Raw genomic sequence first — 16,565 nt, 5'->3', positions numbered from 1 at the left:
TAAACCATCATTCAGTCTTATTACCCTAGGATGAGAAGAATCTTCATTGTAGCACATACATTTCTCATTCGGTAACACTTCAAGCTTAGCAGAATCCTTCTTCATTAGAGTTTCACTTCCATCATCTTTAACAATATTATGAATGAATTCTGTAACCCTTGAACTAGAAATTCTTGCTTTATCTCTGACGGTCTTCTGTATGAAATTTGACCATCTCCTGGTAATATCAGACTTTACCTCAAAAAGGTAATGAAAGAATTGTAGTTCTTTTAGTGATTTGTTTAGCACATTTGATTCTGACATCTGATATGTCCTTCCATCTTCAAGAAATAGAATCAGATTTTCCTTGACATTGTGCTTGCATCAGACTTTACCTCTAAAAGGTAATGAAAGAATTGTAGTTCTCTTGTAAGCACTTCAACTCCTATTTTGATCTTAGCTTCATCAGAACCTAGCCCAGCCATGTCTCTTGCTTCTCTGGCTTTCAATCCAACAGTCATGAAATCAGATAACAATTGGCTTTTCTTTGGATCTGATGGTTTGACATTTTTCCACAGAAGTTTCTTTTTATCATCTACTTCCATCTTGTCTAAATCAACTTGAGCACTGTCAGAGGTTGATGTCTTGATGACTTTATCAAAACTTGCTGTTTCTGTTGTAGCTTGCAGTTCTTCACTCTAAACAACTTGAGCCTTGTCAGAGGTTGTCTTTGATTCTTCATAAATCTTCCTTCTTTTCAGAGTTTGAACATCTTCATCTTCAGCAAGAATATCATCAGTAACTTGAACCAGTTTGCACACAGGTTTTATCAGGATTTGAGGAATTTTCATCTCCTGTGGCTTTGTTGGTTCATCAACTTTTCCCTTCCCTTTGTTTTTGGGATCAATCTCAGATTGTGATCTTGTTTTGGGCTTTGATGCCTCAGTATGTGACTTCTCCTTGATCACAATGCCTTTTACCTTAGGCCTTGGAGGTTTCTTTGTAACAGAAGCTTTTGGCTTTAGATTTGTCTTTTCAGCTTTAAATCTAGCTTCTTCCTCCTTGAGATTTTCTAAATCCATTCCTGGATTATGTTTCAGAAATAATCTTCTAGCAATTTCCTCATCAAATGTCTGAATCTTGGGATCTTTGTAGTAGACTGTTGTCTACTTTCCCTTGAGCTTCAGAGTTTGCATGAACTTTTGAGAGTCTTGACTTCCACCTTGTATCAGAACATCAGGCTTTGTCATCAGACTATGCTCATCAGAACTTGATATCATATTTTGAGTTTGAGCAGCTTCAGAACTTGTCTTCTTTTGAATAGAAGATTTGCTTGCATCAGTAATTAGTTTCCTTGAAGAAACCTTGTTGATGTGCTCTTTACCTTGAACTTGACCTCTACCCTTGCTAGGGTTTCCCTGGTCATCAGCTTCATCATCTTTCTTCTTCTTTAGTATTTGATCATTAGAGCATTTGGACTTAACTATCTTCTCCCTCTTTTTGGCATCATCAGGTAGTAGGAGAGAGAGAAGAAGTTCAACTGAAGATTGGATTTCATCCAATTGAGCTTTCTGAGAGGCTTGATTTTGTAGGACCTCAGCAATTTGGGCATGTTGCTTCTCTTAAATCTTCTCAATTGCTTCTACTTTCTCAAGTGTAGGTCTGATAATCCTTGTCTTGTCAAGCTTGATCTGTAAATCTAGTTTTTAGCTAATTCTTGTAGTTTATCAACCTTTGCTTGAGTTTTAAATTGTAGACCTTGAAGGCTTTTGGTAGTTAGAGCTGTGATTTTAAGTTGAGTCTTGAAATCAGTACTAGTCATCAGCTCATCAGCCTTAGCAATGTGCTCTGTCAGAACTTTAGAGCTTGGAATGAAATCAGAATCATTCCACTTCTTGGTCCACTCTACTCCTCTATGAGTTTCATCCCAAGGTACAGGAGCATCATGTTCAACAAATTTCATGACCAATGCTTCCTTTCCAAGTACAGGAGCTGGAGTATGTACAGAAACACTGTCTCCAGAGCTTGAAGAAGACTCATTATCCTTTGATAACACAACAGTGTATGAGGCTATAGGAGTTTCTGATTCAACTTCATCTAAATTCTGATCTTCAGGTTCTTGATACAGAATTGGTGTAGATGGTATCTCAGCATCAGTATTTAAGATTGGAGAATTATCAATAGATGGCTGAGCTGCTGTAGGAGCTTCCAAATAAAGAATAGTAGGAATATACAGCCTATTGATGTCAATTTCAGGACTTAAGCCTGAATCTTCAATTGTAACAACTTCATGAAGAGGAGAGAGAGGAGGTGTAACCACTGTATCCTGAACAGTGTCTTTTGGTTCTGGAAGGGCTTCAATGATAATTGGCTCTTTTGAGATCAGAGATTCCTGATCCCCTTCCTCAGCTTCTTCAATATCTTCTGATGGAGGCTTAGCCAAATGCCTCTTAGCCCTCATTTTCTTCAATCTCCTTGCTAGTGAAGGAGTTGCTTGAGCATCAGAACTAGCAGTTCTCTTTTTCTTCAAAGTATCAGAACTTTGAGCTTCAACATTTACCTGATGGGTTGACCCTTCAACTTCTGTTTCCTTCTGAAAAACCATAGTTTCAGCTTCAATAGTCACAGGTTCTGATGCATGAACCTGTACTTGTTCCTCTTCATTGTCAGATTCATCCCTGAGAATCATCTTTCTTCTCTTTTGTGGAGGTAGAGGAACAGACTTTGCCCTCTTAGGCTTAGAAGATGAAGGTCTGATGGTATGTGCTGATTATTATTGTTGTGAGGATTCAGTTGATGGTTGGAAGTAAGTTCTGATAGTAGGCTGAGTTGGTTGAGGTTGAGAGGTGGTTGGTTGTGTAGGTGCTGATGGAGGTTGGGATGGTTGGACATCAAGATATATTGTAGAATATGTGGTTGGATCAGAATTTACCAAAAACTGTTTGACAGAAGTAGGAATTTGGAGGGGTCTCAAAATAGTCTTCTTATTATCAGTAGATAATAAGTCAGTAAAGGCTCTCTTAGCAAGTTTGAATGGTTCAATTAACTCACTTGCAAGTTGGGGTGAATCAGAGCAACAAAAACTATAAATAAGCTGACAGAATCTAGCAAAGTAAACAGTATTTCTATCTCCTGTCATCCTAGCCCCAATAAATCTTAAAATAGCACTTGCATAATCAAAATGAGTTTTATTAATGTAAGCATACCCGATTTGTTAACTGAGAATTGGGATTGCATCAAAATTCAAACATTTGTTGGCAAAGGCCTTTGTGATGCAGTCAAAGAAGAAACTCCATTCCCTCCTTATGTGAGGTCTCTTCAATTGACCCAACTTTGTCAATGTCTTTTCATAGCCCAAACTAGCCATCATCTGCTGAAGGGTTGGCTCCTCAACTGTTGAACTGTAAACACAGTTTTCTGGAAAATGTAAAGCCTGTCGAACTGTAGCCAAAGTCACTACATGTTCATCCTCCCCTGTTGAAAAGATAATACTTGGGGACCCATGAGCACCACCATCATCACTTCTCCAAAACTCCAGCACTTGAGTTCCACAGATGGCTTCTGGTTGGGTCAAAGCATACCCAATCTCAGAGTTAGCAAGGAAATCCTGAATGAAGTGAAGTTCTGATGGAGCTTCACTCTTGCTAAGAATAGCCAAGTAATTGTTGGGAACAAACTTAGCTCCACTGAAAACAATATCTTTTGGTGCCATTTCTGTGAAAAATCAAGTGAGAAAAAAAATGTTTGCAAGATGTTTGATAAAATGCCTGTATGAAAAAGAGCTTAAGAGAATATTAGTGGGTGAGAGAAAATAAGAGAGATAAGAAAATGAGAGATGTAGGTAAAAGATTGTAAAATCTTTTAACTTTCTTATTTATACAACCCACGTGAAATATGGCAGACAGTTTATACCTGGCAACATGTGAACAGTCGATAGTTAAAGCAGGAGTTAGTGGGCACGGGAAATAAGTAATAATTACTGTGCACATACAGTTTTTCAAGACAAACACGTTTACTACTAACCCAAATAATTATGACTGTTTTTATCTATCCTAATTATATCTGATTAAATATGACCGTTTCAGTATTTACCACAAATAAGTCAAGTAAATAAATAATGCCACGTAAGCATCAGGGTTTTCATCAGGATTTAATATCAGAACTTGACTATTATCATATTTTAACAGTCATCAGAACATGGCTTCTGTACTCAAAAAGTGAATGTTTGTTTCTGTAATTCTTTATATAAATACTGACTTGTTTCTTCAGAGTTTAAGCATCAGAACTTCCATCAGAACTTGTCCTCAGAATTTATGCAAATGACACTTAACTGTTTGTCAAAAACAACTTAATCACCACCGTAATTTTCATCATTCATATGGAGTGGTAGTGTATGAATTTAGAAAAATATCAGATAAAGATTAAAGTCTGATAAACTTTAGTACATCTTAGAAATAAGGCATAACTGTAAGGCATATGTCATAGCCTATATTTATATTCGAGGATTTAACTCAACTCAAATAAGAATGTAATAAGTAAATAGTGGATCTACCGTCAAAGAGATCTCACAAAGTAACATATGTCAAAGGATTCAGAAACAAGGTTCATCTACAAACTTGAGGAATTACTTCACTGGAAGAAGTTCAAGAAATTGATCAAGCCTCAGTGATACAAATCAAGATTGTGGATTTAATCAAGTGACAGAGATCTCGTCAGTGTATCAGAGAATTACAAGGATTTAATCTGAAGAAAATCAAAGTGTCAAAGTCAAGACATGAAGAAACGTCATGGAAGTTAGTCACTCATGGACCAGACAGTACATCGAGTGTCAACATTGAAGTGGTGGAATTGATTCATAATTCTCAGTGATTTTCAGAAGATTTTCAGAAGAGTGGTTGCTGCATAAGATTAGTATTAATTCTCTATTAATTAATTAAGTCATATAATTTAATTAAGAAAATAAATTCTATCTGCAAAGATTAATTTATTGATTAATTGAATTAATTGATTAATTAATTCTGAATTAATATTAAGAATTTTCAGAATTTTAATTGGATTAAAATCAGTTTTAATTCAGCAAGACAATTGAAATTGAACTAGCATGACAATCTGGATTGTCATACCGATTGTCATGCCAAGTCATTTCAATTGTCTCACCGAAAGTTCTACTGAAAAGAGATAGTCTTGCTAGTTCAGTTTGATAGTCTTGCTAGTTCAACAGATAGTCTTGCCGTAAGTCATACTAGCTTAAACTGATTGTCATACCGAAAGTTCTACTGGTTCAGCAGATTGTCTTGCTAGTTCAACCGATTGTCATTCCAGTTCAAGTGATTCTGTTGATTGGATTATAAAGAAAGAAGCAGCAGCAGTCATTTAAGACTAACATACAGAACACACTTATTCAAGAACAAAAAGAAAAGAAGCAGAAGCAATATTTCATCTTTTCATCTGCATATTTCAAGATCACAATTTCTAGTTTTAAAGTTAAATCCAAACAACTAGAAATCATTCTCTTGTTCTTGTGTAACTATCTAGCGGATCAAAATCCCTAGAACTTAATCTCAAATTGCGTTTTGCATTTGAATCTTTTTATTGCAAAAATAGAAAAAGTTCATGTCGAATTTATTCTAGATTTGTGATAATTAATTTGAGATTAATCCCTTGTAATCGATACCGTTGTTGTAACACCTTTCAAGTTTAATAATATTTTTATTTAACTTGAATTTTGTTTCAATTTTTTATCTTGCATTAAATTCGATTATTCGGTATTGTTTGTATTCAACCCCCCCTTCTACAAATACATTGGGACCTAAGAATTGGTATCAGAGCCTTCTGATTAACGAACAAATCAAGATCCTAGACTTTTGTGATTTTTCAACTCCTTGAATTTTTATTTATTCAAAAATTCATAATGACTTCACAAAAAGTTGGAACCATTAAAATTCCACTATTTGATAAAGAAAATTATATCATGTGGAAGAAGAAGATTCTCTTGTTTTTACAAGTTGCAAATCCCAAATATCTGAACTTGTTAAAGAAGGGTCCAAAAACTCCGATGGTTATTGAACCAGAGGTGATAGTAGATGATGTTGTGATTACCAAAGCTGGAACCTATCCAAAAGAGCCTGAGGATTTTTCTCCTGTTGAAAAAGAAGAAGCCTCCTTGGATGCCAGCCTTCATTTAATTTTAGTTGATTCCCTCGATCCCTTGATGAACAGACATGTGATGAACTGTAAAAATTCCAAACACATCTGGGAAACTATTGAGGTGATTAATGAAGGTACAGAGGAAGTTAGGGAGAACAAGTTGGAGATCCTAACCTCTGAGTATGAACATTTTAAATCCAATCCAGGAGAAGGAATTACTGAAGTGTTTGAGAGGTACAATGCGTTGATCAACAACCTGAACATAAATGGAAAATATTATTCAATCAGGGAGGTCAACAAAAAGTTCCTTTTAACACTGCCAACTCATCTTGAACATAGAATCACTGCCATAAAAGAAGCTAGAGATCTGAGTGAGATTTCTTTGGATAGACTCTATGGTGTATTAAAAACCTATGAGTTGGAGCAGATTCAGCAGAAGGAAGTCTACGGGAAAGATAGAATGGTCAGCACATCTACTGCTCTTGTAGCTGAAGCTCAACAACAACAACAATCTCAACAATCGGAGAGAATGGTACAGTTTTCCAAGGCTGAGGAAAATGTGTTAGTAGCAGAATATAATCCTCCTACTATAAATCAATCCAGTGATGATTTTTATTCCTTGGAAGAGCTGGAGCAATTGGAAGATGAGTCAATGGCCCAGATTGTCAAGAGATTCTCCAATGTCAGATTCAAGAGAAATCCCAAGTTCAAGTACAAGTCCAATTACAACAGATTCCAGAAAGGTGGATCTTCATCCTCTAACACTAGTAATGGTGGATACAAAACATGGATGGTTGATCGGAGCACCATTAGATGCTATAACTGTAATGAGTTGGGACACTTTGCCACAGAATGCAGGAAGCTAAAGCAAGTAAGGAAGAACTCTTATGATTCAAATCAGAAGAGTAACTCTGAAAGGGCTTACCTGGCAAAGGGAAGAAGCTGGGATGATACTGATAGTGAAGATGAAGAAGATGAGAATCTTGCTCTTATGGCTATTGATGGAAAAGCTTCATCGTCAAGAAAAGAGGTAAAATTTACTGATGCTGAATTAGTTTATCATCTAGGAGGTTCCTTAGATTGTGCTCGTCGTGATAATGAACTGTTAAGTCAGCAGATCAAAGACCTTGAGAAAGAGGTCAATGAATTAAGACTTGTGCCCATTAATCAAGACAAGTTAAAAGAACAAGTATCTTTTCTAGAGAATAGAGTTAACTGTTATAGACAACTCGAAACTATTCTCAAAGACAAGATCACCGGTCTTGAGACTAAGGTTAGAGCTTACTTCAATTCTTGTTCGAAGGCTAAAGAGTTCTACAGTAAGCAAGCGGTTAATCAAACATCTGGAATAGGTTATGATTATAATGCTGCTATTGGAGAATTAGGCATAAACTCCCCTTCTCATGTATGTGCTAAAGGTAGGGAAGTACCACATGTGCTTAAGGGTGTTAATGAACCCCTCTATAAAAGATCAATTATTGAACCATTTGATACGACCTCCTCTATTATTCAAGAAGAAATGTGTGCTGAAGATCTTGCTAATGAGAAGGTTGTTTCCAAGTCAAGTGTGTCGAAAGTTCCAGTCAAAGTTGTGAAAGCAACTGAGACTAACTCAGACACACATGAGATGGATAACAAAACTGCCATATCTACCATGCATAATTTGCCTGTTGTTAATCCCTCTCATAAAGCATGTGGTGTTGCTAATTGTATGTCTTGTGCTTTTAATTTGATGTATGCTTATTTTAATGGTAAGCATGTTTCTAGTGATAAGACTACTCCTCGTCAGCATGTGAATAATAGGAAGCATGATAGGTCTAAGACTGCTAGTCCTTCTAAGGCTAGAAAGGAGACATTTGTGCCTAAGCCTAAACAGAAATTTGTTAAGGCTGTTTACAAGGTCAAATGTTCAGTCATTGAGAAAGTTGAGACCATTAAAGTTAAGAATGTTGTTTTGCCTGACAAAGGTCAATTCTATAAGTATGCCGGGCCCAACCAAGTTTGGTTTCCGAAGAAGGTCTAATCCATTTGAAGTGCAGGGCAGTAAACAGGTGGAACCGGTAGTGTGGATTCTTGACAGTGGATCGTCAAGACATATGACCAGAGATAGAGCCCTGCTATCAAATGTGGTTGAGAAAGTTGGCCCACTGGTTACCTTTGGAGATAACAGCAAAGGTTTATCTGAGGATATGGCTGTTTGTAACCTGGAAATGTTATCATTGTAAATTTGTATATTGTGATAGGTTATTATCAGGAAGCAGTATCTAACATATAGCACCAGTAACGAGACTTGAGAATATTACGACATATCAGGCACCTGATGCACATTACACTTGGAATTGGACTCTAGTAAGATGTGTACAAGTGTACTCCTGGTTGGTGAGTCAAAAGAGGAAGTCAATGCACCACAGTTCATGGACTTTGCAGTTGCAGATCTATTGGACTATGCAATCTCTTCTTCACAATCTCACTTCAGGTTGGTATGAACTAGTGTACTACTCAAGCAATCGTCAAGAACATGGTATGGCACTCTAACTAAAGTTACAGTTTAATATAAACTAGTAGAGTCGTCATATTAATAACTCTCTTATTACTAGGCACAAACATATTGTTTTATATGTGTAGTGAGTTTTAGGAGAAAATCAAACTTCCTTCTACATTAGTGATTTCTTATTTCATTAAAATCTTTTGAAATCACTAGTGTACATCATTTCTCTCAAAAGATTAAATGTATAATTTTCATTCTTTATAGATCTTAAGTACATTTTATCTCTCTATTGCCATATGTTTTATGATACAGGTTCAGTCTCCAATGGCTTTCTTTCATTGACAGTCATGAGGTTGAAAACCTACAACATCTATCCCAGACTGTAAAGACAAACACAAAAACAGAACTAACCAACACTCTCTTACCACTAAAATGAAGTATGAATGAGCGTGAGGGAGATAGTGCCCTAGTGCACCATATAAGGAAGGTTCTGTAGTCAACCCAGCAGCTCTGTCTCCTACAAAGATGAGTAGTATTTAAACCGAGACAACTGCTAGCCCCCATACATCTTCTAAAAAAGATGTAATGGCTGAAAAGGCACAAAACAGTTACTAGATTCATTCTCTCAATAAGGTGCGTCTATTGAAATTTGCCTGTCGGCCAAGGTGTAACACCCCTAGATCCGGGGTTAGGGATCCGGGTCGTCACGGTCTTTCTTTCCACAATATCACTTCACTTAATTAATAATAGTTAACCTTATGCTGTGACCCCACACTAACACACACACCACAACCCGTTATAATCTCAGAGATGAAATTGAAATAAGTACAAGTCTTTGAATCCACAATTTAAAAGTTATTACAACCCAAAATGATTACTTGATAAGTTTACAATTAATTGCCATTATCTGCCACAAGTTATAATTATACATAATTGATTCCCAAAAGTAGAAGGTCTGATCTACAGATAGATCTACCTCTGCAGCTATAGCAGCTATGATCTCAACGGGAAGGCGCGGGGCGTTTCCCACGCTCTTGCGCTGGGTCTGCTTGAGTCTGGCCATCCTTCCTAACTGTTGTTGTGTGATGAAGAAATAAAGCAAGAGTGAGCATTACAGCTCGCAAGATAATATATAGTATAAACAATAGTGCAAGTATCTAAATGGATAACTTACTAAAATCCTTTATCAAGTGTAAGATAATTACTTACTGGATATAAGCAAAAACAAGGGATGAAGTTACCAAATACTTCACTATACTTATATCATTTATAAAGCTACTTGAACTACCACTGTTCAAGGTATAAGGAGCTTTCAACAGTTCATCACATAGATGAGACTACAAGACAAGATTTGAATAGATTAAATCTTTGAAGTATTATTGAAGGAAATGAAGTTATGATATACTTCATTAAGTTCCGATATATATATATATATCCACATATACATCTTCTTTATATATTTCCTGAAAACCTCTGTCATGTAAAGTATGAACAGAGTTTGTAACATCCAATAAATTTTTGGAAGGGAAAAGAATTGTGGCATAAACCCGATATCTTGCTGATTAGGCAAAGATACCAATAAGTAGCCTTTTCTACTAGTAGATGGACGAATTCCCCACTGGTCATCACCCTGGTCGCAATAGGACCTTATGCTAGACTGCCACTCAGCCACTTATGCATTTGATGGACTCCCACTGAGCCACTTACACTATCATGGACGCCCACTGAGCCCATGTTGCTTATGCCGACTCGATAGATGGACTTACTTCCCGAATGTTGGGTAAGTAATTAATTCATTTACCAAAACAGCAACCTCGTTGCGAATATAAAATACACCACTGAGCCGGATCCCCCAGGTTTTGAGCGAATATTTAAATCCCCTTTGAAAGGAAGATCTTAAATATAAAAATGAGTTTTGGGATCCGCTCTAACTTTTAAAAATTATTTTGAAGACTTGAAAACACTTTAAAGAGTGTTTGGAATACTGCTGATTTAATAAAGTAAATCAGTCCCGATATATTAGAAAATATCTGAATATTATTATTTAAATAATATTCCCATAAAGAATAATCTTTATACAAATAATTGAGGTAGAATTTGTAAAACTTATACTTGAAATGAGTATTAAATAACCAAAGATATATTTATACGAAAGTACTATCTTTATTTGAATGATCAAAGATAAGTTTGATTATCGAACATTATTCTTTAATAAAATAAAGAATATATCTCAGCAAATAATCGGAGTCATAGATCCTCAAATGAATATTCAAATAATATTCATTAAATAATATAAAATGAGTCATAAGCCCTCGAATGAATATTCAAATAATATTCAATAAATAAAATAAAAGGAGTCATAAGCCCTCGAATGAATATTCGTAATAATATTCATTAAATAAAATAAAAGGAGTCATAAGCCCTCGAATGAATATTCGTAATAATATTCATTAATAAAAATAAAAGTTATCGAATAAACCTTATTCGATTAATAGTTTTGAAAACTATATCAATATATATATATATATATATATTTAAATATATATATATATATATATATAATATACTCGGGAACATCGACTCCCGGTTTTAGAAAATGTTCACCTTTGGGTCCCCTATACTAAGGGTATACACAACTACTGCTTATCTCTAGCATAGGTATTATGCAACTAATAAGCATTTAAACCAACAGATATATAAATCAAGAATACGGAACAGGCATGCATATATACCATATCACATGCTACAATATATCACAAGAATTTGCTAATAACAAATATGCATTTATCACAAGATCATGCATATACATATATACATCACAACAACAGTTATACGGGTAGAAAACTTTCCTGAGCGACTGGGGGTTACAAATGGCTCGGGACGAGTCTGGTAACCTATAAACAATATATAAGTTGGAATTAAACCGAAGTCACTTGTAAATCTATACTTTAACCAAATTAGACTCTAACGCTCGTTTTGCGCTTACTGATTCTCTTAAGTCGCTCGAGTACCCTCGGCTCCACCATTTTTAATAAATTAACCATTACGAGTTTTAAGGCGATTCCTTCGCGAGTGTCTTACCAACTGCCTATTACACTTTACATAAATGTTTCATATTCCAATTAGTCCTTTAAGGTCTTTAACCTATGTTTCAAAGTAAGGCGAGGGGTAATGTTTCGTTCGCGAAACGTCATTACTTAAAACGGCCGTTTCTCTTAAACCGTACATCGGAATCAAACGAACCACATATCAAAACGAAGCTCGTAACATGAACTATCTAAACATGGCAATGGTCAAAACCTAGCAGGGAGTTATCGGGTCCTAATGTTATGAACAAAAGCTGTCTAAAGTAAATCGGACATTACGACGGCTATGTTTACGCGATTTCCAAATTTTATACCATTCCAATTCAACCACCAATCAATCCCAATCCATCCATACAACCAAAATCCATCTTCACTACATCATAACAGCCCCAATCAACTCAACATTAACAATTTATACTTATTCTTAAACTTGAATTTAAACTATACTTAAGTCCTTTAACCAAACCATAAGATTTCAACATTCAATTCACTACCATTCCAACCCAAACTCTAAACCAACAAGCATCAAGCTACTCTTTACCATAACTATCAAAATCATCCTAATATACAAAGTAAATCTAGGGTTTGTAGATGTTATACCTTCCTTGAAGTGGTTGGAGTAGCTAGGAAGCCTTAAGAAGCCTTGAGATGTCTTAGAGATGCTTGGATCTTAAAGGAAAAACAAGAAAAATCAAGTTAAAAACCTTGAAATCACTATTCATTGTCTTCTTCATTGATTTCTTGGAGAAGATTGAGAATGAATTGGAGGCTTAAACTCATAGGATAGCCATATCTATGCATAAGGAGTACTAGATAATTAACTTACCAATTAAGGAAGCTTGGAACTTGAATTTTGAAAATTTCTCTTCTTGAAATGGAAAAAGCCGAGAGCAAATGTGGGAGAAATGAAATGATTTTGTGTTTTTGATTTGTTTAGCTTAGCTTGGTTGTTTTTGTTTATTTTTTGGTTAATTACCTTTCTAACCTTGATTTTGTGTGGTTTTAAATCAACCACATCTCCTTCCCCTTATGTCATGCTTATGTCATGCTTATGATGTCATCATCCCTTACTTGCCCTCTTCTTATTGGTTGGATGACCTCATCATCCCTAACCTACTTGATTAACTTCCTATTTGTTTGCCTAATGACCGCTGATCTGTTATACGGTTCGCTTAACTTTCGTTTTCATTTATCGTTTGAGGGATCATACCCGGGTTCTTATTACTTGGGTTTCCTTAACCTTTCTCAATACATTATAATCCTTTTATGATCCTCTCTTATAATCCTTTTATTTAAATCCTTTTTATCCCGTTACCTTATACTCAATTCTTTCTGTATCTAGTGGATTTCCGGGAAAAATCAAAGTGTTCGGAATTGGATTCTGACGATCTTTACATACACTTATATACAATATAGAGTACTAATAAAATCTCAGAATATCCATAACAGAACCCCTACATAGTGTGGCATGAAAAGTTTTCTCATTCAGCAAAAACACTATTCATAAGGGTTACAAAAAGTTCAAAATTTTGGGGGTTATTACAGTCTCCCCTCCTTAAAAGGATTCCGTCCCGGAATCAAATAGAAAACAAATGGGGGTACTTTTCTAGCATTGCGCTCTCTAGTTCCCAAGTTGATTCTTCCACATTATGATTCTGCCATAGCACTCTGACTAGCTTGATCACTTTGTACCGAAGCACCTGCTCCTTCTTATCTATAATCCTTACTGGCTTCTCCACGAAAGTCAGATCTGGTTGCATATCCACCTGCTCGTACTCCACTATGTGTCTGGCATCCCGATGATACTTCCTTAGCATTGACACATGGAACACATTATGAACTTGTTGCAACTTAGGGGGTAAGGCTAGCTCGTAAGCTAACTTTCCAATCCGTCTTAATATCTCAAAAGGTCCATTGTATCTTGGGCTTAGTTTTCCTTTCTTTCCAAATCTCATTAACCCCTTCCAAGGGGATACCTTCAGCAGTACTAAGTCCCCTACTTCATATTCCTTGTCCTTTCGGGCTAGGTCTACATATTTCTTCTGTCTGTCTTGGGCTGCTACAAGCCGCCCTCTGATAAGATCCACTATGTCTTTGGTCCTTTGGACCACTTCGGGTCCGAGCATCTTCCGCTCCCCTACTTCATCCCAGTATAAGGGAGATCGACACCTTCTTCCGTACAGGGCCTCATAAGGCGGCATTCCGATGCTAGTATGAAAGCTATTGTTATAAGAAAACTCGATCAACGGCAAGTGATCATCCCAACTTCCTTTAAAGTCTATTGCACAGACTCTCAACATATCCTCTAGTGTCTGGATGGTCCTTTCACTCTGCCCATCCGTCTGGGGATGATACGCGGTACTCATATTTAACTTGGTCCCCGCACATTCTTGAAAGCTCCTCCAAAATCTGGAGTTGAACCTGGGGTCTCGGTCTGAGACAATGGACGTTGGGACTCCATGTCGCGTCACTATTTCCTAAAGGTAAATGTCCACCAGTCTATCGACTGTGTATCTCTCATTGATAGGAATGAAATGAGCTGACTTTGTCAGTCGGTCTATGATCACCCATATGGCATCATGGTTGGCTTTCGTCCTTGGCAAGCCTACAACAAAATCCATCGCTATCTGTTCCCATTTCCATTCGGGAATCTCCAGGGGTCGTAAAAGTCCACTGGGTCCCTGGTGCTCTGCTTTTACCCTTTGGCAAGTCAAACATTTGCTTACCCATTCTGCTACGTCCCTCTTCATGTTGGGCCACCAGTAATATTCCTTCAAATCCCTATACATCTTGGTGCTTCCCGGGTAAATGGAATACCTTGAACTATGGCTTTCATCCAAAATCTCATCTTTAAGCTCTTGAACATTTGGAACCCAAATTCTGTAGGAGTACCTCATTACCCCCTTATTGTCTCTCTCAGTATGGATCTCTTCTCCCGTCATTGACTCTCTGCCCTTATTCATCATTCTTTCTTGGCACAATCTAATCTTTTCTAATAATTCTGGCTGCATTGATATCTCAAACAGCTTTTCAGTTCCGGTTCTGGTTACCTTTACTTCTATTTCCATTCTTTCGAATTCCCTGATTAATTCCTTCGAAGTCATTATCATTCTGAGCCTTTCCTTCCTACTGAGGGCGTCAGCCACCACATTGGCTTTTCCCGGGTGATAGAAAATCTCACAATCATAGTCCTTGATTAGTTCTAACCATCTCCTCTGGCGCATGTTGAGCTCTTTTTGCGTAAATATGTACTTGAGGCTCTTATGGTCTGTGAAAATCTCGCACTTCTCTCCATACAAGTAGTGCCTCCAAATTTTTAAGGCAAAAACTATTGCCGCGAGCTCAAGGTCATGAGTAGGATATCTAATCTCGTATTCCTTCAGTTGTCTCGATGCATACGCAATCACCTTACCGTTCTGCATAAGCACACACCCTAATCCTTTGTGCGACGCGTCACTATATATCACAAAATCTCCTTTTCCGTCTGGCAATGCCAACACCGGGGCCGTTACCAACCTTTTCTTTAATTCTTGAAAACTGTTCTCGCATTTTTCCGTCCATTCAAACTTCTCTGTCTTACGAGTAGCTGGCCAATCCTATGAAACTCCTTACCTCTGTGGGTGTGGTTGGCCTTTCCCAATTTGAGACCGCCTCTATCTTGGAGGGGTCGACGAATACTCCTTCTTTATTGATCACATGTCCTAAAAACTGTACTTCATTCCGCCAGAATTCACACTTCGAGAATTTGGCAAATAACTGTTCCTCTCTAAGTATTCCTAGAGCTATCCTCAAATGCTCTACAAGTTCTGCCTCAGTCCTTGAGTAGATCAGAATATCATCGATAAAAACTATCACACATTTGTCCAAGTACTTCTTAAATACTCTGTTCATTAAGTCCATGAAAGCCGCTGGGGCGTTGGTTAATCCAAAGGACATTACCAAGAACTCATAATGCCCATACCTGGTACGGAATGATGTCTTGGGAATATCTTCGGGTTTAATCTTTAGTTGGTGATATCCAGTTCTCAGGTCAATCTTGGAAAAATAAACAGCATCCTTTAGCTGGTCGAACAGATCATCTATTCTAGGTAATGGGTACCTGTTCTTTATGGTTAGCTTGTTCAACTCTCGATAGTCGATGCACAACCTCATGCTCCCATCTTTTTTCTTAACAAATAAAACTGGTGCTCCCCACGGAGACACACTGGGTCTTATCATACCCTTATCCAAGAGTTCCTGCAATTGGGTAGCTAATTCCTTCATTTCTAATGGGGCTAACCGGTAAGGTGCTTTTGAAACTGGCGCCGTCCCTGGGGCCAACTCAATAGCAAATTCAATCACTCTATCGGGTGGTAATCCCGGAAGGTCTTGTGGGAATACGTCTTCAAATTCGTTGACTACCGGAATATCTTGCAAGTTGGGCACCTCCTTCTGCGTGTCCACCACATAGGCTAGGTAAGCCTCATTTCCTTTTCGTAGCATCCTTCTAGCCTGGGCCATAGTCAAAAATTTCTGCGTCTGCCTCTTTCCTCTAAATATAACTTCTTTCTTTCCTGGGATATTTAACTTAACTTTCTTCCCTTTACAGTCTATCTGAGCATCATTGCTAGATAGTCAGTCTATTCCCAAAATTACGTCAAACTCCCCTAATTTAAAAGGAATAAGATCAACACTAAAAGATTGCTCCCCTATGCCTAACTCATAGGCGGGGTGAATCTGGTTAACAGGAATAATTTCATGATTGGCTATTTCTACTTGTAAGGTTCTATCAAGGGTTCAGCCTTAAGTCTTAACTTACGCGCAAGGTCCTTTGATATAAAAGATTTAGTTGCTTCCGAATCAAATAAAACGTTTGCACTGACTGA

Source organism: Apium graveolens, chromosome 9 (genome assembly GCF_009905375.1).
Source record: "Apium graveolens cultivar Ventura chromosome 9, ASM990537v1, whole genome shotgun sequence".
Lineage (NCBI taxonomy): Eukaryota > Viridiplantae > Streptophyta > Magnoliopsida > Apiales > Apiaceae > Apium > Apium graveolens.
Note: the sequence above shows the minus strand (reverse complement) of the source record.